This window comes from Plectropomus leopardus, chromosome 13 (genome assembly GCF_008729295.1).
Source record: "Plectropomus leopardus isolate mb chromosome 13, YSFRI_Pleo_2.0, whole genome shotgun sequence".
Lineage (NCBI taxonomy): Eukaryota > Metazoa > Chordata > Actinopteri > Perciformes > Serranidae > Plectropomus > Plectropomus leopardus.
In genome coordinates this window covers 23,587,890-23,613,112 of record NC_056475.1, presented here as the reverse complement: position 1 = coordinate 23,613,112, position 25,223 = coordinate 23,587,890, and the positions used below count along the sequence as shown (strand labels likewise).

Genomic DNA, 25,223 nt, shown 5'->3' with positions numbered 1-25,223 from the left:
AAATAAAATGTTATAATCCTTCACCAGAGTTACATTCTTTAAGGCTTCATAATCAAAGAAAATATCAGGAAACAGTTAACTGAACATATAAATTGTGATTTACGAAAGCATTGTTTTTATAGTGAGGATGCAAACTCACAGGGCATTCAGGCTCAGTATTTCTAAAATACTGACTATGGACCTGCATACATAAACTTGCATCTTGCCTGTTTCCAGTAATTTAACCCCATCTTCCCACCCCCTTTTTGTATTAGCATTTAGATTTATTTGGATTTTGAATGTTTTTTTTTCCCCCAATTTGTGCTCATTTCCATCAATTGCTGAGTGCCTCATGCTCTGCCGGGGCAATTGTAGGCTAAAGACAGTCTGCGTCAGTTTTGAGCATTACAGAGCCATGCCACCAAACTAAAATGCATTTTATTGTTTTCTATATAAATTGTTAAAACTTTGACATGACTGTTGGCATGGTGTTATCAAAGAAAAAACAGTGTCCTTCCAACATATTTATGTTCCATTTTATGGAACCTTTGAAATATTAATGTCACACAGCTCAAGCAGTTTGTATTTTCAAGAGAGCAAGTGAAAATTTGCAGCTTCAGATCAAATATGATAGATAGTTTATATGTAAACAAAAGCATTCATGCATTTTTAAGTGCTCCAAAACAAAAACTTGGATGCCTGCTCTTCTCCACTATGACGTCCTGCACCACTCTAACTGTGCTGACTATGATGAGAGAACAGGCACTAGACAATGCTGAAAGTGATCAAAAGCTGCAGAAGACAATATAAAACAATAACAAAGCCCAGTAAAACCCTTTTTTCTCCATTCTTTTTGAAGAGCAGGCATGATCCACTGCAGTATTTACAAAAAACCCTTTGAGAGAAACTTAATCTGCAGTCTCTTCCTGCTAACAGTGAGCAGCTCTGAGTTACAGAATGTCTTCTACATGATAAAAGTGCATGTGAACACCTCAGCCCCAGTGACGCACTGCTAAAACTACTGATAACCTCTGATAACAATTACTCAACCTCCATATTTTGTTTACAGGTTTCGAAAGGCTTTTCGCAGCAAAATGGAAACGTCTGCCGATAAATTCTCTGACTGCGAGGAAACGGAGAGAGTGTGAGAGTAGGCAAGGAAGGGAAACAAAGATTTCTTGTGACTTCCTCACATTGCTCAATTTTTGCATGTGTGTGTGTGTGTGTGTGAGCGAGAGAGAGGCTTTTCTGGTAGCAGCAATGCACCACTGCACCTGCTCTTTAGGCTGCAAGCACAAGAGACGAGATGCATGTGAAAAAAGCTAGACAGGAAGAAGCCTCATACCTTTTTGAGAGCAACAAAAGGTTTCAGCTTGAGCTGATTGACGTCAATTTGGCCAAAGACGGGGCATCTGCGACAAATGATGACAGAAACTGGCCGATCTGTACATGAAACAAAACTCACTTTGTAGGTAAGCTGCACTTAAAACGTAACACAAAGAATTGCATTCGTACTTTAAAAAAGGGAAGTACACTGCTTCATAGTCCTGGCACCAAACTGTCGCCTTTAAATGACTCTTAACCTCTTTGTTGACGTAATGAAAATAATTGCAGCTGTTCGAAAATGGTAACATATCTGTAGTTAATAATGTTTCTGTTGCTGTTGCTATTATTTATATAGTCTTTTAAATGTTGGTGAGAGAGTGTGGACCAACAAAGCTGGGTCTGTTTGTGTGTGAACGTATGTGGGGGTGGGAGACAGTTTACACTTATTTCTTGTATGTTGGCAGTGTGTCAGTGAGCCAGGAAGGCCCCCTCCCCTCTGTTAATACTGTCTATTGTGAGCGTGTGCAGGGTGGATGTGCCGAGCATTAAGTCTGCTATGGAACTATTTAGGGAAACTTTGGAACGGAAAGTGTGTAAAGGAAAGACTAATAATGAAAGAAAACAGAGGTACAAGGCATTACTCAACAATAAAACTCACGTCAGACCTGCCTGCTGCTTTATTGTTGGAATTCAATACTTGTTTGTCAAAGCCATTCTCCTCCACAGTGTTTCTGCGCGCTCTCTGACAAGCTCCTATGAGTTGAATATAAAGCTGTCGATTAAGATAGCAGCAGTGTGGGTGAACGATGAGGTTAAAAAAAGACATTTTTTTGTTTTTGTTATCTACAGGTGGCAAGTGGACCAGACCAAAAGGGAAGCAGCAGGCACTGAAGAGTGCAGACGATTGGACACCATGTTAGAAGGGTTACTAGAGCCTCTCCTGCACAGAGGACTCGAGCTCCAGTGATGATTCTCTCATCCTTACTCCGCAGGAAGGAGCACCTCATAACTGGAGCACCACCGAAACACACATCTGCACACCTGGACGGACCCCTGCAGCGAGACACAGCTGCACATTCACCTCAGTCCTCTTCATATACACTCGAGAACTCGTTGACTTGTGAAAACAGAGTGTGGCACCTCACAGAGACATCTATGAGAGCCCAAGGGTTGATAAAGTTCAAAAAACACCTTAAGTGGTGCGAATGAGGACTATACTTGTTGCTTTCACTCAGAAGGGTTTTTCATCTTTGCTCACGGTGCTCCTGTTTCACACCAGCACCATAGAGACCAGGACAGAAATTTAACTGGGAGAGCGGAAAGCTGTGGACCAGAGTGGAGAAAAGATCGTTGGACTGGAGTCACTTTCTCAGGCACCATGCAGTCAGATGACCTCTTCATCCGCAAGTTTCGCCGTCAAAACATGCGGCCGCCTATTGCCACCGTCAACTTCGACCCTAAACGGGAGGCGAGTGTCGTGGAGTGGCCGCCAAGGAGGGAAGGTGATGGAGCAGATGGAGACAGCCTCACTCCGAGCCGAGTGGGGCTGACGCTGAGGTCGATGGGCCGGGGCCACATCATGCAGAGAAGTAACAGCGATGTAACCTTAGGAGACTTGGACTCCTCCGGGAAGGCAGGGGGGAAAGCAGCTCGGGTGGTTGGTGAGAAGGTGGGTGCGGGGGCTCAGGGGGATGGTGCTGTGCTGCTACACAGGGAATATGGCAGCCTGTCCTCTCTGGAGAGACAGAGTCAAGCCCAGGAGCCGAGCACAGACGACCAGGGGCCCCTGAGTCCAAACGCCCTCCGCTTCAAAGACCCTTTCCTGCTTTTAGGACTGCAGGGCAACCCTCCGGAGCCTGATGGGTTTTTTCGGGGTCTGTCTGTTTCCACAGGGGACTCCCCAAAACCTGCCAAGCCGCCAAAGCCTGAAGGTCTCAGTAAGAAGACCAAACCCCCTCAGATCCCTCAACCAGGTCCGTATGACAACATCGGTGGCGGGGCATGGGTGAGGAACTTTGCCCACTACGATGTTCAGAGCATCTTGTTTGACCTCACCGAAGCGGCCACAAACAGAGACAGTATTGGACGGAAAAAGAATATCACCTCAGGGGCTTCAGCCGCCTCCCAGCTGCGCCCCCTCTCCCAAGCCACCCCGTCCTCACCTGCACAGGGCGGGGGAGGCAACGGGGTGAACACAGATGACCCTGAGCAGTCGCTGCTGCTGGACGAAGGTGACGGCAACGATAACGAGCTGCTGCTCAGCTGCCCCCACTTCCGTAATGAGACTGGGGGAGAAGAGCAGGTGGGTCTGGGTCGATCTCAGGGCAGGCGGGGACTCTGGTCGAGCTTGCGAACCCCCAACGATGCTGTGTCGGTGCTGGAGGAGCCCAGAGAGAGTAACGTCCAGCAGCAGGGCAAGAGCAACTACTTTATAGAGCATGCAGATCTGGGAGCCCATTACTATCGCAAATACTTCTACATGAAAGGTATGTGTTGTGCAAGTCAACTGCAGTTTTTTTGGGTTCTGTTTAGTCAAAGGAGAGAATAGAATTACAGGGATAGAAAGAAAGATATGCTGTTGTAACCCTGGTTCTTTTAGCACGGGCTCTGCCCTCTACTGGTCTCTACAGGACTCTATGGGTAAAACTCTCCTCCAATCACAAACACACGTTTGACTACTGAAATCTGCATAAATGTCATCAGCTAATCTTAGAATGACTCCTCAAATACGTGCAGAGCCCACAGTATTTGTAGGACGCATATGATGGTGTCAGCATCCCAGCTGGCCACCAACACCATCAGACGTTGCTACTTGGTTCAATTTAGGTTGTGACGTAGGGTGACCAGAATTCAGTGTCAGGACACCTAATGCCAACGTCATTTTGACCAAGAACTCTGTTAACAGATGACGTTAGACGGGAACTTCAGCTATTTTCAAAATTAACACATCTTATTCCTATGCTGTAAGACAGTCTAAAAATATTTATAAAAATGAGCAGCTCTCCCAAATTTAAGAGTAAGAGTCTTTAGTCTTTCTGACATCTTAATGACCGGAGCCAGCTGGGTTTCTACGGTCTCTTCATTGAGCGGCACTGGAGCCACAGGGCACCGAGGTAGAGGGCTCCACCTGTACCAACAGAGCCAGGGTTACAGCACCGTAACCTATGTTCCATCTTGCATGGTACAGGACTCTGTTGGTACAGTGGTTGGAGCCCGATGGATGAACACCCAGTCGTGACATAAAATCGACCAAGCCACACTGATCCTCACACGGTCATATGTATCTTATATATACTGTGGGCTCCGCATGTATTTGGCATGTTCCAATTGGCCGGTTATGTCTGCGCAAATTTCAGTGGGCGAATGCGTGCTCGTGATTGGAGGAGAGTATTACACAGTGAGTCCAGTAGTGGATGGAGTCTGTGTTAGATACAGCAGTAGCTTAAAATTATATGTTAGCACATTGTATTGCTAGTAAGTCATGAATGAACAATCACTTTACTACTCGTTATCATGGCATACGTTTCAGTTTTATCGTCTTATCATTTAGGGAGTGTACAGAAGTCATTAGGAAGAAGGGGAAGGTCGGGCACGTACTTGTTTCCCATAAATATATTGCTTTGATATGTTAGACAGAAGGTTTTGCAGTCAAAATTAGGTTTTAAATAAAATAATACCATTCCTCCTCCCCTTTCTACCTGAATAATTTTCATACAGTCCTCTTACATTAACCCAGACACTGTCTCAGTTGTATGTACGTGACCCTATTGTCATCACAGAACATCAGAATTTCTTCGGCATGGATGACCGCCTCGGTCCAGTGGCCATCAGCTTCCGTCGAGAGGAGAAAGAAGGATCCAGCGGAGCTCAGTACAATTACAGAATCATCTTTCGCACCACAGAGGTAACCTGGCACTTTTCTCTCCTCAAAGCTCTCGTCAAGTTCAGAGTGTGTAAAATTGATTTGACTGGATGTGATGACTGTGAATCGTCTCCTCAGATGAAGACACTGCGAGGTTCCATCTTGGAGGAGTCCGTGCCTTCTGCCGCTCGTCACACGACCCCTAGGGGCTTGTCTCCCAAGAGGCTGCTGGAGTTCATCATGCCTGAACTGAACCTGCACTGTCTTCGCTTGGCCTCAAATTCCCCCAAGGTCCGGGATACCCTGCTGAAGCTGGACGAGCAGGGGGTGAGTAAGGCTCCGTCTGCTGACACTGCTGCGTGTGTCTGATAGAAGCTTTTCAGGACATCGGATAGTAACATACAGCAGCAAAAAGCTCTTTTTCAAAAGGTCAGGAATGAAAAAAGGTTGAAAAGCTGACACTCTAAAGTCTACACCTCCACAGTGATCAGTCAGGTGTGTTTAGATGTGAAAGTGCAGTTTTTACATCCGCTCATTCCTCTCAACGACCTCTGCCACCATGTTGACTGTTCAGTTATGATGTAGTACAGCAGCCGCTTTTGTCTGGTGCTACTTTTTGACATTAAACAAGCTGCACACTGTGAAAAGGGCACAGTAGGCAGTTGTTTAAGTTTTAGTAATTCGGTCTCTGTAATATATCTGCATTGTTTTCTGATGTGCTGTTTTATTGGGAGAAATTCTTTATTTCATATTTTTTTTCTTATGGCCCAAATTGTTTGTTTAATCATTTAAAGTCTGAAATTCATTTAGATTTATTTTTAATTTTTTCATTAATGATTAATCAGTCAGTTAATAATCAGAATATATAACCTAATAGCAATTGTTTGTCACACGTTCTCAGAGCCCTAACAAACACACATTGATATTTGCATTTTTCTGTGCTGTTATTTAAGTAACTTTCTCTTGCATGGTTGCTGCTTACTGTAGGGCGCCTGGTTGCGACTTTTTATTAAGTCGCCACATGCTGTTATTGGCTGCGGGCTACGCACATATAAATGTCCCACACACCTGACCACACATCAAAATAAGAGGAAAATAAGAAAATAAAGGCAGAGGGCAGGGTCTTTGCAGAAAAATACACCGTGACACACATTTAGGGGATCATTATTGAGAGCGAGGACTTCTGTGTGAATGCTGACATTGTTTTTTAGGAAAATCCTGCGTACTTTTAACCCTTAGAAACCTGAAGTGACATCACTTTTGTTATGCTGCTCTCAGATATGCCTTTTTACAAGTATTATAAAGTATTAAACAAAAAGAAAGGCAATGAGCATCTTGCTAAGAAATGTTCCACAAATTGCAGGAAATTAGTACATTTAGAAAATTATTTTTAAATGCTCAGAAAAAAAATGTCTACGGAAAAAAGAAAAAAAATCTACGGGAAAATGCATAATTATAATGATCATAATTACACATTTACAATGATAATTTTTTAGGTCATCTCTTTTTTTTAATCCATTTCTTCCCCTTTTGTGTTTTTTTCTTCTTTTTATTTATTTATTTATTTATTTTTTTTTACAAATTTTCAGTTAATTTTCTTGCATTGTTTTACTAATGTCCTGCTATTTTTGGGGTTATTTCTTCTTTTGATGCTCATTGCCTTATGCCTTATTAAGAAATCAAGCCAATTTGATCAGATTTGGAAGGGTTAAGCCTTTCACATGATTAAAAACTTTTTTTTTTTATGTCCCTTTACATTTCATTGCAAAAGCTATTGAACATATAACCCCCCCCCCAAACACACACCAGAGAGCCAATAGCTTCACCTTTAAAGGTGAACTGCTTGAAAAAAAGAACTTTCCTGAAATGAACTCTCTGTCTGAAGGATTGTGCGGCCTGAACTCATAAAAGCTGAGGGGAATTAAGAGTTTTGATGGTGTAATATGCTGTGCAGGTGTATAAAATTATGCAACAGAAAATGTTTCTGTCAAGCTTTGTGAGCTGTAAAGTAAGATGTCAAATGATCAGTATGCCCTGTTAGATGAAAGGTCTTGGCAGGCTTATTATAAACTCTGTGCTTCTCTTGTCTTCTAATGTAGCTGAATTTCCAGCGAAAGGTTGGGGTGATGTACTGCCGGGCCGGGCAGAGCTCAGAGGAAGACATGTACAACAATGAGAGCTCGGGGCCGGCGTTTGAGGAGTTTCTGGACCTGCTCGGGGAGCGCGTGCGGCTGAAGGGCTGGGAGAAATACCGAGCTCAGCTGGACAACAAGAGTAAGCTGGAAAATAAACGCGCACCGCATCCCCATCTATTGGCCGTATCTCACCTTGTCACAGGACCATTATCCGAAGGGCATCAGTGCACCACTGAAAGCCAGAGATAACTCCTATCTAGCCACATGTAATCTGAGTAATGCCTGCAAAATAGCATAGTCACTGCTGATTATCTGGGAGCTGTTTTCCCCTCAGTGAGCGGCACGGAGCAGCAAATGGGACAGATTCCACCGTGACTGTGACAGTTTGAGTTAAGTCTTTCATTTAGACACGTTGACTGATTTTGCTAAATCCCTATCTGTCTGTCTCTTTGTGTGATGTGTGTGTGTTTCTGTACGTCCTTTGCTTGTGTAGCGGACTCAACCGGGACACACTCGCTCTACACGCGCTACCAGGACTATGAGATAATGTTTCATGTGTCCACTATGCTGCCGTACACAGCCAACAACACACAACAGGTAAAAAAATACAGAAAAATGCCATTTGATTTTCCTCTGCTGCCTTTTGTGTTGCAGATGCATTTTTATTCCAATGCCAAGTTCATCTCTCTGAATCCACAGAATGAGATTTTTCTCCAATGTTTCACCTCTCTCTGTAAAAGAAATTGCATCAGTCTTGGTACAACCTTCATTACGCATCTCTGTTCAGACTGTCATGCTTTGGTAAATGCTTTAGAAAAAGCCTCTGTACTCCGCAACAAGCATGACATAAAAAATCCTGCCCCCCAGTGTTCACTCCCACCATTGAGGTATTCACTGTCGCCTCTCAGCCAGGCTTCCCGTTCAGCAGACAGTTCTTTATATTCAGTCTGCAGTTTAAGCCTGTTTCTTACAAACAGACTGGACATGACATGCTAATATAGATTCAAAGTTTAAATAACAAAACGTGGCAGTGACAAAGCCCTAACATTCTTCTATTAAATGTCCACTTTTTGGCAACAGCAGCTATAGATGTTTTTATGGAGAAGTGGGAATATTCAATATAATATCAATTTGTTTTAATAAAAGCATCCACTTGCTCCTTTTCTGGCATGAAATACTTACGTTGTTCACTGAATATGTCTGCTGGGAATTCTCTTTTTTTCTTACTTTTATTATTATTACTTATTTTTAGTTTTATTTTTCAGGTTTGAAATAAAAATCTAATCTGAATCTAATATTTTAATGAAGTGTTTTTTAAATCTAGTTTCAGTCGTGGTTTGTTTTTTTATTTTAGAAGAAATTATATTTTTCAGTTACAAAAAAGTTTTTGCACAGAGGCCAAATCACAATGTCTTTACACTAGCCTGCAAGTAGAAAGCCCTGGCATCACTTACATACATCAAAACTTTTCCGCTGAGCAAACTCTGCCTCAGTTGGTTATTTTTAGCCACCTAAAAAAGGCCCACCAACAGTTTAAATGAACTCTATATTTAGAATATTTTGCTTCCCCTCACCGTCAGCTTTTTCCAATTCAGAATTGAAGCCGTTATCTCAAAACCACCAGACTCCATTGACAAAAACACTCACTTTATTTCACAGAATATTGGAGTTGCTGGTCTGCCTCAGTAGGTTAGTGTGTAAGGTAAAGCAGAGAAAATATTCTAAGTGAAGCAGCAAATTAAACTAATATTGATATTTCAAGTGGCTAAAATATGTTTTCCTGCAGCCCCATCCACAGCAGTATCTTGTTTAGCTTCCACGTCAGTATGCTTGGTTTATCAAAAATGATACGCAGCACAGCATAAAAGACGCACAGCAGAAACGTCAGATAATTCGGACCACCATTTTTAACTTCAATCCTATAAAAGTTGCACTCACAGCTGAAATTGACGACAAAAAAATAAACGAGTTTTTCAATGTTAAATATATTTCTGCAATTTACATCAATTACCAGTTTTATACCCTCAAATGGTGTCACGGTGATTTGGTCTGCTCCACTGAGTTGTGCTCACAACAATAGCAACAGCGTGGTCATGACCATATATGTCTGTTTTAGAAAATACGTGGAGCTACTTATTGTCATTATTTAGTTCTTTTAACTGAGCTTTAGGACTGCTCTTTTCACAAGCTGGCCTTTATTTCATTAAACAGCATGGATTTTTACTATTTTGTTCATTTGGATGCCCGTTAGTTGTTGACTTGGCAGCTACACCCCCTTTGGTCTCTATTTAAATAAAATAGATAAAACCAACAAATATTTACACTATAACCTTATACACATGGACTAGTATTGTCAGGGATAGAAATCTTATGGGATTAGGGAATTGTATTTAGAAGAGTATTTATTTTTAACTCCACTCTTCATAACACAGAAACACTACACAGCACCAACTTCCTTTTTTTCATTTAAATTTGGGTTAAACAAACAGAACTGATTCTATCAAACCTTTGTCATCGGTTATCCATCTCATCACTGAGATTTCGACTCGTCTTGTCACCTGGATTTGAGCTTATTTTTCCTTCTTTTGGTGTAGCTAGATGAGCCTCCTGCACCCAAGATGCTGTCAAATCTTTTAATTAGAAATACAGACGCAGACTCTTTAACTCTTGACCAAGAAGGAGGCAGAAATGTGGGGCAGAGGAAGCCTAAATACAACCTCACATCACAGAAATGCCAATATTACCACATGACCTCTGTGTTGCCGAAATATGGCAGAATAGGGTCGAAGACTACATACAGTAAATAATGTAGCTATAACATCATTCAACAATAAAATTACGTACAAACATACAATTTACAACATTTTACATTTTTACAAATTTTACAACATTAAATTAGAATATGACAGGTACAACATAATAATGATTTTAAATGATCTGAACACCCCGAGTTCAAGAAATGCGCTTTCAAAGAAAATCTATTTTGCTTAGTAAGTGGATTCTTTTTAACTGCTTTTTAAAAGCTATGTGTAGATTGTTGAGATCTAACGCATGTCAAACAGTTTCGCTGAGATGTGACTTGTTCTCCTCTTGGTTAACTATGAAGACTTTAGCCTATTTTTTTAATAAACCTCTCTGTGTCTCTGTTTTGCTTTTCCAGCTGCTGAGGAAGCGACACATTGGTAACGACATCGTGACGATTGTGTTCCAGGAGCCTGGCGCCCTGCCCTTCACTCCAAAGTCCATCCGCTCCCATTTCCAACACGTCTTCATCATCGTTCAGGTTCATGAGCCCTGCACTGACAACACCTATTACAGGTCTGACTTGATCTCGTCTCTTACACTCTGTTCAAAATACACTCAGCATTTAATGGAAAATAAAGACATCTTTCATCTCTTTAAAAACTAAGCAAATTGACTTGATTTCTTTCAAAAACACAGGAAGACTTTACAAGAAAATTACCTGAAATTTACTAAAAAAGCAAAGAAAAAAGGTTAATTTTTCTTTAATGTATAATAATATACAGATAAGATAGTTAATAATAATTACAATAATTATAATATTATAAATATATAGTTATAATTATTATTAATATTATTGTTATTATCTAATGAATAATCTCTCTCTCTCTCTCTCTCCCCGTAATTTCTTGCAATTTGTGGGACGTCTCTTTTTACCCATGTGTTCAAAACAAATCAAACCAATTTGCTGAGTTTTCAGAGGTTTAAATGCATTTGAAAGTTGTCTGAACGCAACACAAGAAATTGCTGTCTTTCCAGGTTTCAAAGGGTTATCACCCCCAAAAAAGACCTTACACGAATTTTACAGGCTGAAATCTTTTGGGACAATACATTTGTGACTGGATCACATCATAGTTGTGGTGGGTCGGCTCAGGAGGAAGCAGATCTGTCCCTCACTGCAGCAGACTCAGTGTAAATGTTTGTGATTCTGGAGAGCACCTCCCAACAGTCAAGCACTGAAAAACAAGACATAGATCGAATGTTCGTGCTGCGCCCTCTCTCTTACTCTGTCATTCCTGTTTTTCTCTCCTGCTCTCAGGGTGGCTGTGACACGCTCTAAAGACATGCCATTATTTGGCCCCCTGTTCCCTAAGGGTGCCCGGTTCCCCCGCTCGCCTGCCTTCAGAGACTTCCTCCTGGCGAAGGCAGTGAATGCTGAAAACGCTGCGGAGAAGTCTGAGAAGTTCCGCTCCATGGCCACACGCACGCGACAGGAATACCTGAAGGACCTGGCTGAAAACTACGTGACCACCACGCCCATCGACTCCTCCACCAAGTTCCCCCTGCTCTCTCTGGGAGGCAAGCGCAAAGACAAGCTGAAGGGGGCCAAAGGGGCCGAGCTGCACAGCGCCGGGGCGCTGGTGTGGGCTGTGATGGTCAACGGCGGAGAAGATGGGGAGGCGGGAGAGCACAGGCTCCCCTGTCTGCTCGGGGTGTCGGCCGAGTCAGTGTGGTGCTCATTGAGAGGTGCACGCGCAGGGTGGTGTTTAACTGCTCGTGTCGAGATGTCATCGGCTGGAAGCGCGGTGACAGAGACTAAGGAGGGGGGGCCCTGTCTGGATATCTACTACGAGCGCGGGGAGTCGGTGTCCATCAGTGTGATGGAGAGCCAGGCGGAGGACATACGGGAGGTGGTGCAAAGGCTAGAGGTGGGTGATTGTGTCCGGGTTTTTAAATTTTGCAGTGGGCATCTTTGGTGGAATGTAACTAAGTACATTTACTCAAGGGCTGTACTTAAGTATGAATTTGAGGAACTTACACTTTACTTGAGTACTTTATTTTCATGTCACATTATACTTTCAGTCCACTACATTTCAGAGGGAAGTAGTGTACTTTTTTACTTAAAAACATTTTGTTTTTGATTTGTTATTAATAAAATCACCAGTTGACACAAGTACAGCTGCTTAGTTGTTTAATCAATCGGTCGATTTCCAGAATTTTAACTGCCAACTATTTTGATAAACATTTTAGTCTTTTTCTATATATATTTTTTTAATAATTTTGAATTTTGGGGTTGCTTTTTTTTTTTATTTTGAGTCTTTTTGGATGATTTTTTTTTTATAATTCTAATTCTAATTCTATACTTTTTTTTTTTAGATATATTTAGTTTGGGGGGTATATATATATATATATATATATATATATATATGTATATATGTATTCAAGATTTTGGGATTTCTTTTAAGATTTGTCTACATTTGTCTACATACTTTTACTTTTAATACTTAAAGTACATTTTCCTGGTTATACTTACTTTTACTTGAGTAACATTTAATTCAATGCAGGACTTTTACTTGTAACAGAGTATTTTCACACGGTTGTATCAGAACTTTTACTTAAGGATCTGAATTCTTCTTCCACCACTGGTGGTCGGTTAATGTCTTTCTGATTCATTCATCTTCCTCCGCTCATCTGCAGCTGGTGACGCGAGGCTGCGAAGCTCTGGAGGTCACCCCCCTGCGTGACGGAGTCGGGCAGCCTGGCTTCCTCATGAACGAGGAAGGCTTTGTGACGGAGCTGCAGCGGTTCTGTTACGCAGAGAGCGGAGGCCTGCAGCTGTGGGCTCGAGTGGTGCGGCTGTGCGGACACTCGCTGGTTCACCTGAGCCCTGAGGAGAGGACCAGGCTGCTCCGCACTGCGCACAAGATCCACATCACTGTCATTCCTCCGGACGAAAACGGCAGCCTCGCAGGTGGGTGAGGCTGCAGATGTGAGGAGGAGGAGGAGAGAGCACTAACAAGGGCATTTTTGGGGTCAACAGACTCGGGGAAAGACTGGAGAAGGGGCTCATGAAGGCGTGCTCTGGAGAGAGTAGTCCCAGTGAGGATGTGAGAGAGAGGCTAAGGAGGAGGGGGTTAGTGGGACAAGTCAGCTCAGGAAAACAAGCGAGGTGTCACTGAGGGGTCACAGCTCGCTCTGCTGTGGATGACGGCCTGCAGTCAGTGTCACACCAGCTGGCTAACAACCAATCAATCCCTCTAATGATCTTTAATCACACTGGCACAGGCTGTCCCACCGTTAATAGCAAATTTTCCACTCAGCTGAAGTCAGAGAGAGGGCAGCTGTGGACTAAATTGTTAAAATAAATAAAACCAGTATTTAACTGGACACCTCTGCGGCTCTTCACGTCAGAGCAACATTTTAAAAGTGGCAGCAGAAGCATCCTCAGAGAATCCCACCTAGTTTATTTATATTTTCAGAAATGCTTTTTTCTGTGACAACAAAGCGCAAATTGCCACAAAGATGTCATAATTCTTGATTTCAAAGGAGTGTTATAGACAAATATAGCTTTTTTTTCATCTTATCTTTGTTTTTGGCTTCTAGATGAATTTATGACTCAGCAGTGCGACAAGAAGCGTGATTGCTTTCTTCTTACTCAGTATGTTGTTGTTTCTTGTTCTGCAGAAGTTTCTCCGAGCTGTACCAGAAAGCCATCAAGGATGTGGAGTGTAAGCCCGGCGAGGATCAGTCTGGAGAGGCCTGGGTGCTGGACGAGAGGGAAGAAGAAGAAGAGCAGGCTGAGGAGGATGAGGCGGTTGGGGTCAATGAAGCGGACATAACAGAGGTGCAGGTGGAGGCCGAAGAGGGCGAAGGGCAGTCGAGTGATAAAGGGCAAAGTGAGAGAAGTCACGACTCGCTCCTCACACCGCCCAGCTTACCTTTGTTACGAGCCACTTCTCTGCAGGACCAGCCGGCCAATCAGAGCCAGGACGGCAGCGGCTCGCAGCTCACACGCAGCTGCTCCTTGGAGAGACAGCCGTCCTACAGGGACACGTGCGATGGGTAAGTGTTACTAAAGTCCATGTCACTGATCATTCAGATTGCTATAGCCTGAGTGACATGGTGGCATTATAGAGCGATAGATAATATAGAAGAAATGCTGGGAGACCATCAGGTAAATGGGTTCTTACATCATCAGACACGGCTGAAAATATCCTCAAACTCAAGCTGACTCATCACAATTTAATCTCAGAGTCAGTGCGTCACTTTCCCTGCAAAGGACAGAGCGCGGCAAAAGGACACCAAGCCGTGTGTCACTCTGCTTCACTGAATGGTGTTAACTTAATGCAAAAGTTTTACATGAGAAAATTCACTTAGATGTCCCTTTTTCAATTTTAATGCTTTCTCTTTTTTTTTTTTAAATCCCGCTGTGTAACTATGTGGATGGTTGCTCAGTAGATCTTTAAATCTTCAGCAGTAAAAAGTTAAAAAACACATTGGATTTTAAGTTTTTTCTTTTCTCTTCTTTATCCACTGAATTAGCTATGGTTCTCAAACCAGTTTCATTAAGGATTTTTGGAACCTTGGTGCTATCTCCAGTGCTCGTGTCTACCAGTTTTGAGCAGTTTATTTTGAAGGATTAAACAAGGAAAGGACAACTAGTCCATTTGAAGAACAGAAACAACAAATCCCCCAAGATGTACAGATACATTAAAACAGGATTTTTTGTGCAACTCAAAATGTTAACTGCACTGGCATTAGTCTAGCACATTTTTGTCCATTAAACAATCTACTTATATTATGGTCTGCATTATTTTGTGATTTTCTTCTGTATCAGTCACACGGATGTTTGTTTGAGCATGTGCAAAAGCAGCACATGTTTGTATCTGTCTGACAAATAATTTTAAGCACACCATTGGTTTCCCCCTGACAACTCCAAAAAGCCTCGACAGCTCAGAGAGGAAATAGTGCATAAAGGAAATATTCATGAGGATGACATTAAACTCTGCTGCTCACCAAAATGAATTTGACTGCTCTTGATTGTCTCGCAAAGCAGAACTGAATCATTTGACCGAAACCGCATCAGATATGATATTTTTGATAGATGATTTTGTGAGTGCAGGGAAAGCAAACATCAATCAGGCCTAAATCTAAGCCGTGCTGGAGATTACTTGTCTAAGTGCTCCAGTTTCTGTTTTGACCTCCGGATTGGATAAAAAAAAAATTATCACACAGTATCAACAGCAGATTTGCTTTGCGTTTTTTTTTTTTTAACCCCAAACAACCACGACCAACACCACATCTCTCTCTCTCTCTGGTGAACAGGCACGTTTACGACAACGTGGGGCTGAAGGGGGACCGCCACATCTACGAGAATGTCGGCGAGCTGAGAGACGCCACACCTGATCTGATCCTGGCTGTCAAACCCAAGGTTCCCCTTGAGGACGAACAGGTGACAGGCAGAGACGAAAGGACATCTGAGTGGTTTCTCTCGCAGCGCTCTGTCCCTTTTCTGACACTGTCGTTTCCCCTCTGTCTCCATCTCTTCCGTCTTCAGTTCACGGGCGCCGAATTTGGCGATGACAAAGCTTCGGTGAGTGACTCGTCTTCCAGATTAGACCGAGCTGAAAGAAATTCTCGAGCACTGAGTCTCCATAACTCCATCACCAAGAGTAAGTACTCCTGTTTCTTTTTAACAATTAAATATATATAATTAGAATATATTCATAATCTCTTTAACAAAAGTATGGCAGCATGTTTAATAAGAAATTAAATGCATGTATATTAATTCGGACACAAAGAGCACAAAGAGGTGTTGTGACCCTGATCATGGACTCAAAACAAAGCTCTCAGACACAACAGCTGACACGACTGCTCAAGTGATGCCAAAAAATGGAACAATTACACATGTTTGCAAATCATCTCAGCCTGATTCGTGTCCTTTTTTCCAGATTTTTTCTGCCTTAAACCCCTCTCTTCATTATCCTCCCTCTGCTCCCCACTGCATCCCCTTTGTCCCTCCTCTTTCATCCACGCTGCCCCCTATCCCGCTAATCTAATATCACCCCTGCTCTGCTGCCACCCCCTGCCAGGGCTGGGATAAAAGGGGGACAGATGGGTAGTGGGAGGGGTGGAGTTTTTAGGCAGCCCCCAAATCAAGGAGCCCCTCTTCCACCATCTGCTCTGCCTCCGCTGAGACTATGAGACTCATCGTTTAGCTGCCATAAGAGCACACTTGCTCATCCTCTCATCTGATTCTTCTGATTTATTTTTTTGCGGGGGCGGTCTCTAAAGCCTCTGATTGTTTTACATCACGTTCTTTCACAGAAAGTCTTTCAAAGGACAGCACAACTTTGAAACTAAAAGGTCACATTAAAGGCCGTAAAAGATCTTAAAAATGAGCGATTGTAGCATAAGAATGTCCTTTTTAAAAAATTTGTATCTTTTTAAAGTTTTCACTGAATTTGTATGCAATCAAAATTTTTGTATTCAGATTATTTTCAGCCATTATCTGACACACATACCTGTTATCTACTTTATTTAAATATGCTGCCTTAAATGACATGTTGTCAAAAGCATCTTGAAGTCAGAAACATAATTCAGTGAAACCCGCAGGCATCATTAAAGACATCATTGCCCCTCTATATTTACCTCCTGAATCTGTCCAGCGTTAACACAGCAGCATCCCCCAGTGGTGACTCTTTGTCACTGTATGCTCAAAAGTCTGCAGTCCCTCTGCTCTGCTGTATCGTTCCATGAAAAACCTGAGATGAATCTGGACCTCTTCCTCTCAGTTCTCTCAGAGACGACAGATTCGACTGAGGAGGAGTGGCAGTCCATCGCTGACCTGGCCACCGCCTGCCGCAGCATCCTGGAGGCTTTGTCACGAGAAGGTGAGGACCCGTTTATATCTGCACACCTCACTTAATGTTATATAAAAAGCTAAAATAATACAACAAGCTGTCTTAGTAGTTAGCACACAAAAATCAATAAAAAAAGAGTTTCCCTGTGTTTTATCTCACCATGAGGGCTCTACCTCAATCTTAAAGGGACAGCTCACCCCAAAATCAAAAATATGTATTTTTTTCCTCCTACCTATACCTGTATGGAGGCAAAATATCTAAAAACAGACACAAAACTACCAAAAATGATACAAAATTCCCTCAAAGAGACTCAAAATAACTACTATAATGGGGCAAAACAACCAAAAACAAAGAATGACCAAAAAAAGACAAGAGAGTTACTCAAAGAGACACAAATAACCACAAAAAGCTGCAAAACTACCAAAAAGAGAGAAAAAAAGACTAGAAGGATACACTAAATGACTAAAAAAGACACAAAATGACTGTGAAGAGACACAAAGCTGCTACAACAGGGGCCAGTTGTCTCATTATATACCAATATTCCCAGCATATTGGTGTTGGAGTGAGGCATTCCACAATCACATGTGGAAATGATGTCCAGATGTCCATAATTTTGGTCATAAAAAAGAGTGCAACAGATCTACACTACATAAGGTAAGTTACTGTAGGAGGTGTAGCGATGATTTTCTGTAATGAGAGACAGTGTCTATGTCCATCTTTGTCTCCCTCATCTTTTGTTTTCATTGCGATAGGTGTGGATATTTTAATAATAATAACTATATGGATAACTATAATATATAATAATAGTAATCATAACTTTATGGACATTGTTCTTTACCGCAGACCGTAAAGCCGGAGACGCCTCCCAAGCAGGAGCCGACCAGACAGACGGCAAGCTGAAAGACTCGAAGGAGAGGTGAGTTGCTATACAGTACACACAGTTCAATATCTCTGCAGTTAGTCTCATGGTTTTGTTTGTGTCTGGATCATTGCACACATCCCTTTTCTCAGCTCAACTTCTCTACTCTTGCTCAATTATTTAGACTTTATCAGCCACATCCAACTGTTTGACTCAATGCGATGGTTTCTCTCCCCCATAAAGACTCCTGCTGACTCAGTGGTGCACTTATGCAGACGCAGATGCACGCACACAGCCTGTCTGACTCAAAGTTGTTGTCATCTCTCTGTAAAACTCACACTACGATCCATTTTATTTCTCTTTCGCACTTTTTCCAGCTACTCAGTCACCTTGTTTTTCTCCTCCATGCTGCGTCAAAGTCCACAGAACGAGAACAATCAGAATGAGTCAATCACAAAAAAAAGCAAACACCAACATGAAGCTTTTCTTCAGAAGAAGTGCCTAATATTTACAGGCACAGTTTACGTACACCCACAAGGTCAGCATTGATGACTATTTTGGCTTTAAGTTCAGCTCCAGCTCACATACAAAATGCTTGAAAAAGACACTGCGGATGCGGTAAACTTCATTTCACCTATCAGTTTCTATTTGTGAACATACAAATTGCAAAAATTGTGACATCATAGGGAAAAAATACCACTTAAATAAAAGATTCAGATCATATTTTGTGACTAAACTCTCTTTCAGTTAAGTTATGTTTTCAGATATGGTTAACACTTTGGGATATCTTACACAAATTGGCACAAAAAGATAAAATAACCAGCCAAAAATACACAACTAGGTCCAAACCATTTGACGACAGTGCCATGTTCTTTCCTTTAAAAGCATTATCAAGCTGCTCACATCACCAGGAGCGGAGTCATTATGTGTAACTGCAGACGAAATGCATCATGGGATGACTGTACTCACTGAAAAGGGGTCTGCTTGTCACCTTAGCAATTACTTTAAATTGATCTCTGAGTGTTAGAGGTTAAAGGCAGCGGGGAAGACGTCTGGAGCTCTGAGGCTGCCGCAGTGACAGACGGCTCCAAGGCCAATCACGCAAATTAAAAAGTTTACTCGGTGTATGAAATGAAAGGCGTTACAGCAGGAGAGGAGAAGTTTTTCTTACACAAAGAAGTACAAGAAAAAGCATTCGACAAAACGCACCTGTGAAGACAACTATTTATGCATTCTCTGATTACGAACCGTCAGGTTGTGTGATTGCTTTTGACGAAGTGTCGCTGCCCCTCTCTGTTGCAGTGACTCTCCAGGCCACCTAGAAGAGAAGGTGTCGCAGCTGGAGTCCATGCTGAAGAGGCTGCAGGATGACCTGCAAAAGGTGCTTTGACTTTCATGAATGTTTTTCTCTGTAATAATGTTTTCAGTGAGCGCCACAGACAAGTCAGCAGGTAGGAAAAAGTATTTGAATTGTTCAGCTTCTGTCGCTGGAGCGTGATGATTTGTATTTTTTAACGTCGGCTTTTGTTTATTTGTGCAAATCCCCCTCGATTCACTCCGTAACTTCATGTCGCAGAGGGCTCACTGTAGATGCATTAAATACAAAAAACACTCAAAAAGTGTTAATTTATTCATATTTTTTTGTGTAAATTTGTACAGTAGCATTTCAGAATTATTTATATTCCAATATCATACTTTAAAAAAATGTATGTAACTCAGTGTTGTTAATATTTCCAAGTACATTTCTACTTATGTGTGTATGTAGATGTCAAAGAATACTGTCCTTATTCTCAACCTCGGAGACAACCGACAAACAATTCTCAATACAAAGTCCAAGTGTATTTTCTGAAGTTTCCAGACATATTTCATGGCCTTCCTCAGAAAATGAATGTGTGACTCCCATGCAAGATGACCTTGAAAAGACTTAAGTCTGACACCCTCTCAAATTTAAAGACAATGTCAGTTTTTAGTCACAGACACTAAAAGTTTCAAAGACTCGGGATCTTACAGGGTCACTTTTTGCAAAACTACAATCATAGGCCTTTGTAGATTATTTCCCAAACTCCCTTTAAGACATACAAAATATTAACAATAATTTATGTGTCAGCAAAAACACATAACTCTAGAAACACAAGATAAAAGGCGCTATATGTCGACAGTACTCTTGTCAACTTGGCGTCAGTATAATCCATAAAGACAAACTGTATTTGCAATCAAACTTTTGGATTTTGTCACCTCAACTTGCTACCAGCCTCTGTTGGTTAAATGCTGTATTTAGTGGAAGGGGACTGTGGGAATGAGAGGCCAACTGTTTCAGAAATTATGATTTTGAAAGAAAATTAGTGGTTGGGGGAGTCCAGATACACACCAAATTAAAAATCAACTCTTGTTTACACTACGACACCAGTTTCTCTTCCTTTTTCACAGTACAAGAGAACTGGGACTTTTTCAATCTATTGCCCCCCCCCTCCCCAAGTCTTCTCCATGTTTGCTGTCTACCTGGTTTGCTGCTTCCTGTTTAGTGCTAAAGAGAGTAAAGCTATTGGTTGTTTTGCGTCACTATTTGAATGAGCCGAGACCAAATACTAACAATAACATTAGACATGCTTGATTTTATGGCAATGTCAAGATGTGAAAAAGACTGACTTTATACAGTTTTATGACTTTCTAACACCAAACTATCAAGATCACAAAAGCTCACACCAGCTGAGGTAAAACTCATGATTCTATTCCAATATTAAAAATTTGCGACGGTGACATTGCTTGTAAAGTCGTTTGGTGTTGGGTCGGCGTTGGTCACTCAGCAGCAGACAAATGGACCTTGTGTTGAAAATGTTTTGGTTGGTGGTGTCTCTGTTTGTACACTATTATATAAACATAATTCTACCAATTAGATGAAACACTTTCTATTTATTTATGACTATAATGTTTTCATTATTAATTCATCAAATGAATATTTTTCCAATCAACCAGTCATTTAGTCTATGTCAAGAATTATGTTAAAATACCCATTAAGTGCTCACACAGCAATTTATTAGTTGATCAACAGACAATTAAACTGATAATTATAACGGATTAGTTGTCTTTGTCATTTATGGAGCAAAATGAAGCATTTTCATCATTTTTGTGTTTTGAATGAACAGTAAACTGAGTGTTTTGGGTTTTGGACCGTTGGTCGCACAGAACGAGCACAGTAAAGCTGTTACCTTGGGCTCTGATCATTTTTCACATTTTATTGACATTTTATAAGTCAAATCATTCATTGAAATGTAACTGTTATATTAACTTTGCTATTTAGGGGTCGACCGATATTGGTTTTTCAGGGCCAATACCAATACTGATTATTAGTAGTTAATGAGACAGATATTTAGAACTGATATTCATTTATAATAAAAATGAAAATAATTCTGTCAAATTATAATTTGGAATCTAACAAGCTTCAACACAAAACTTTGTTTAAATGCCTTCAGCAAATGTTTGATTAAAAACTGAAACATTCGACACCATATACAGCAAGTTCCTTGCAACTTTTTATTAAAGTTCAACGAAAATTAATTCCATTGATTAATTTTATTGACGATCATTTGAATAAAGTTCTGATACAAATAATAGGCAAAATGCCGATTATTGGTTGACCCCTAGTTATATTACTCAATAATAAATATTGATTATTAATTGCAGCCCTATATCCATTATAGTTGCTCACTCAGTCTGACCAGCAATCTAAAATCCCAAAGCCTGGAAAAAACTCTCATTTAGAGTCTGAACTATTGTAATTTTCTGTCAGAGAAATGATCACATTGGTGACTAATTGGTTCAGGACTGTTTTGGTTTGTGAGTTCTTTATACCAAGCTCTGTGTTTATGTGTGCCCACTAGTTTCCTTAAAGCCAGCGCTGTACCTGTCGCTCCCCTCCCGCTCCTGCCACAGCGATCTGAGCGACGGCTTGTGTTTTGTTGTGTGCCGATGTCTTTCAGGAGAAGGAGGACAAGGCGGTGCTGCAGGCTGAGGTGCAGAGCCTCCGGCAGAACAACCAGCGGCTGCAGGAGGAGTCGCAGAGCACAGTGGCTCGCCTCATCAAAGTCACAGAGCTGCTGTGCAACGTCAACAAGCCCTGTTAGCTCCGCCGCTGCACGCACACAAAACCAGCGGAAAGATGCAAAGCGTGCCCGTGCGCTCAGTTTACTCATTTTGTTGTTACATATTTGCAAAAGGCAAACACACACACACACACACACACACACACACTCTCACACACACACACTTCCTCTTTAATCTGTGTGTTACCACAATCCTGAAATCCTGGACCTGCCTGCTGGTGAGGGAGTATGCAAATCAACTCATTAAAAAAAAAAAAAAGAAAGAAAGAAATGACATTTCCAACATCCCATGACCTTCACAGACTGACCAGTGTGCAGCTCACAGGCTGCTGCGGTGGTGCCAGAGTGCTTCTCTCTTGGTGTGTGTATGATACAGTATGTGCGTGAATGTGTGCCTCATGCGTGTGTGTGTGTGCATCTCTTACTGTACCTTTGCTTCAAATACTTGACAAGCTGGGCTGAATAGCACTTGCATAAAAAAAGTGGCAATTAAGACTGAGAGACACTGTATAGCATGTTTGGTGGTGTCTTATCTGAAATGACCAAAAGTGTATATATAACATATATATATATCACCAATAATATATGTGAACAGTAGTATTGCTCTCCTCTCTGCTGGTTGCGATGTCTGAGTGTGGCGCTGATAGTGTGGGAGGCAAGACAAAAAAAAAAAGGGAACGTGACAATGACAAGCCTGCAGGCCGCCTTCTACTTCAAAAGATGTAATGATGCTAACTGACTGGGCTGAGAGCAAGGCCTGTTACGTAAGAACATCATTCTCTGCCCTCTTCACTTCTCAGAAGTACTGTATTTAAGATTTTTAGGGTGAGGCGATTGAAAAAACAACATACATAAACTGGAAAAAAAAAAGAACTGAGCATGCTCCTCCTGGAGGTAAACAGTATTAAAGGGATACTGAAAAGGGTTATACCTCTCCTGAAGATGCAGACAATGGCAGGAAAAGAACTGCTTCCCTCCATGATTGCCTGTAGCTGTTTTCTTCTAACCTCACTATTGTAGCAGCCATACTGTAGAAGATCTCCTCCTGCTGGCCTGAACCACAAAATGCCAAAAGGCAGCTTTTTTTTCTTTCCTTGAGCTGGCAAAATAGCTTTTGGTGTCCAAATTGAAAACACCTTGAACTAATAGTGAAATACAGAATATTGTATTTAAATATGTTTTGTGTTTGGCGGATGTCTACAGTGACCATTTTTGGGATAATTGTTTATGGCTTACGAGTGGTAGCGGTAAGGACAAATAGGTGAAATTTTACCATTTCACTTCCGACGTGTGTTTGTGTGTGTTTCTGTGTCGTTTCTTGCACTTTCTTTTTTTGTAAAATCAGCACTGGACGGGGCACATACTGTACTTTATTTAGCCCAGGTTATGTCTCGCTCTACATGAGAAGGTGGATATGATCTCATCCCCCCCCCACTGACGCCACCTTTACCTCACCTTTTTGTGTCCCGCTGTGTGTTCAGAGGAGTCGGACTTCTTCTCCTCAGTGCCAATTAAAAAAAAAAAAGCCCAGGCAGCTCTCCTGAAATCAAACAAACTCTGATGAAAAGGGATGCCAAACGTTCGCCAGTCACTCAGACTCTCTTGTTTCTTGTACAAACTTCCTCTTGTAATTTTATTTTAGAGTCACTGTGAATACCTGGTACCAGCATATTAAGATACAGTATATACAGATTAAATTATGAATCTAAACTTTATCAGTATGTGAAGATACTGTATGTACAGTTCCATGTTAGTGCATTGGGGTTGTGTACGCCCTCCTTTTGCAGGATGATTATGCAGACAAGTGTTGGCCATGCAGGCGTCCTGTTTTCATCTCCCGCACATGCTGAAGCCTCATGACTGAACGGCGGTGTGAGAAGACCTGTTTTACTGTGTCTTGTATAGTTATTTAGATTGTAGGAGGTTGGTCAAGCATGAGAATGTGCCAAGCAACTTCCAAGCTCCCCTCTGTATGTGTGTATGTATAAAAATGTAACTTATTAATCATGCAAATGTGGATTTTCTTGTAGCTGTTTAAACTGGAGGGAAGTCTTGAGAGAAAATGTGAAACAGGGCAGAAAGGAAAAGGTGGTTATGAATTTTAGGTTTTTTTGTAGAAAACCCAACAAACCATGATATGATACGACAAAATACTATCTGCAGATCTTGCGAAATGTGACTTTTTATTATCATACTAGTATTGAGCTACTTCAGTTGTAGCTCTTGCATATTTAGTAAGGTCTTGAAACACCATTAGGTACGCCTTAATGAGTGAAACTCTTCTTTCAGAATGGATGGTCAAACTGGTCATACTGGTGTTATGTGAAGGATTATTTCTCTGACTTTGTGCCTACCAGAAAATGTAATGTATGTTAACCCAGCTTAGTGACCTCATTTCTTTGTCTTTGGTTGCACTCACTGAGGTTTTTATTTGTGGCAGATGAAGGATTTTCTAAGAGGCCGTCACAACATCTGGTCTTTTCATCCGCCGTGCGAGGAAAAGTCATTGAGTAACACGAGATCCGAAGGAATAGTAATAATAATAGATGTGTGTTGTTGGTCTGAACAATCACTGAACATCAGTGAGTACCACCGATTGTTCGAGGAAGCAAACGGACGAATATATGATTTTTAAAAGCGAATTAAAAGGAAAAAGGTGCTGAAAATGAGTGATGATGCATTGAAATCAAGTTGAAATGAATGTGTTGAATGGCGTATGCGTCCTCTAAGGGATGATTATTTTGGTATTTAAATATTTAAAAAATAAATTGTCTCAGAAAATCCAAAAGAGTATTTGACAAAAAGAAACTGATTGTGGCTCAATGACCTAAAGGGGACAAAAGAGGGGGGGGGGTGGGGGGGGGTATCAGCAATATTTTGGGCATAACGTGCTGCATCTACTTAACCTTATCTTGAATGAACTAAAACAGCTGTTTAGACAACACAGCGACGAATCGCACAGTGGCAGATGAAGTTGATGATTGTTGGAGGTGTTTGTCATTCTGTTTGTGTTTGTGGAAGATAAACAACTCCAAAAAAGAAAAAAGCAAATAGCTCAGAATCTTTAATTTACTTTTTAAGTGTTTTCATCAGTTGAATTGGTATTTGAAGGTGAAACAAAACAATTAGGGACTGTTCGTTATTTACGAGAGGGGCAGGGGTATTACAAGATGAGGGAGTGACGTCAAATCATTTTTTAAGCTCCGGGGAGGGAGTTTAGAGTATTTATTTGGCTTAGCATAGGGACATTCCACTTTAGATGGTTGCACTTTGAATTTATTGTAAATATACTCACAAACTCAGCACCTGCAAGTTGTTTTAAAAGGCATGTGTTCTTTAAAAAATGGCCAAACATGC

General features: G+C 41.4%; 1 pseudogene; it reads left to right on the top strand.

Moving 5' to 3' along the window:
* The first annotated feature begins 1,256 nt into the window (after positions 1-1,256).
* Positions 1,257-24,664, top strand: LOC121952776 (annotated as a pseudogene).
* Positions 24,665-25,223: the final 559 nt, after the last annotated feature.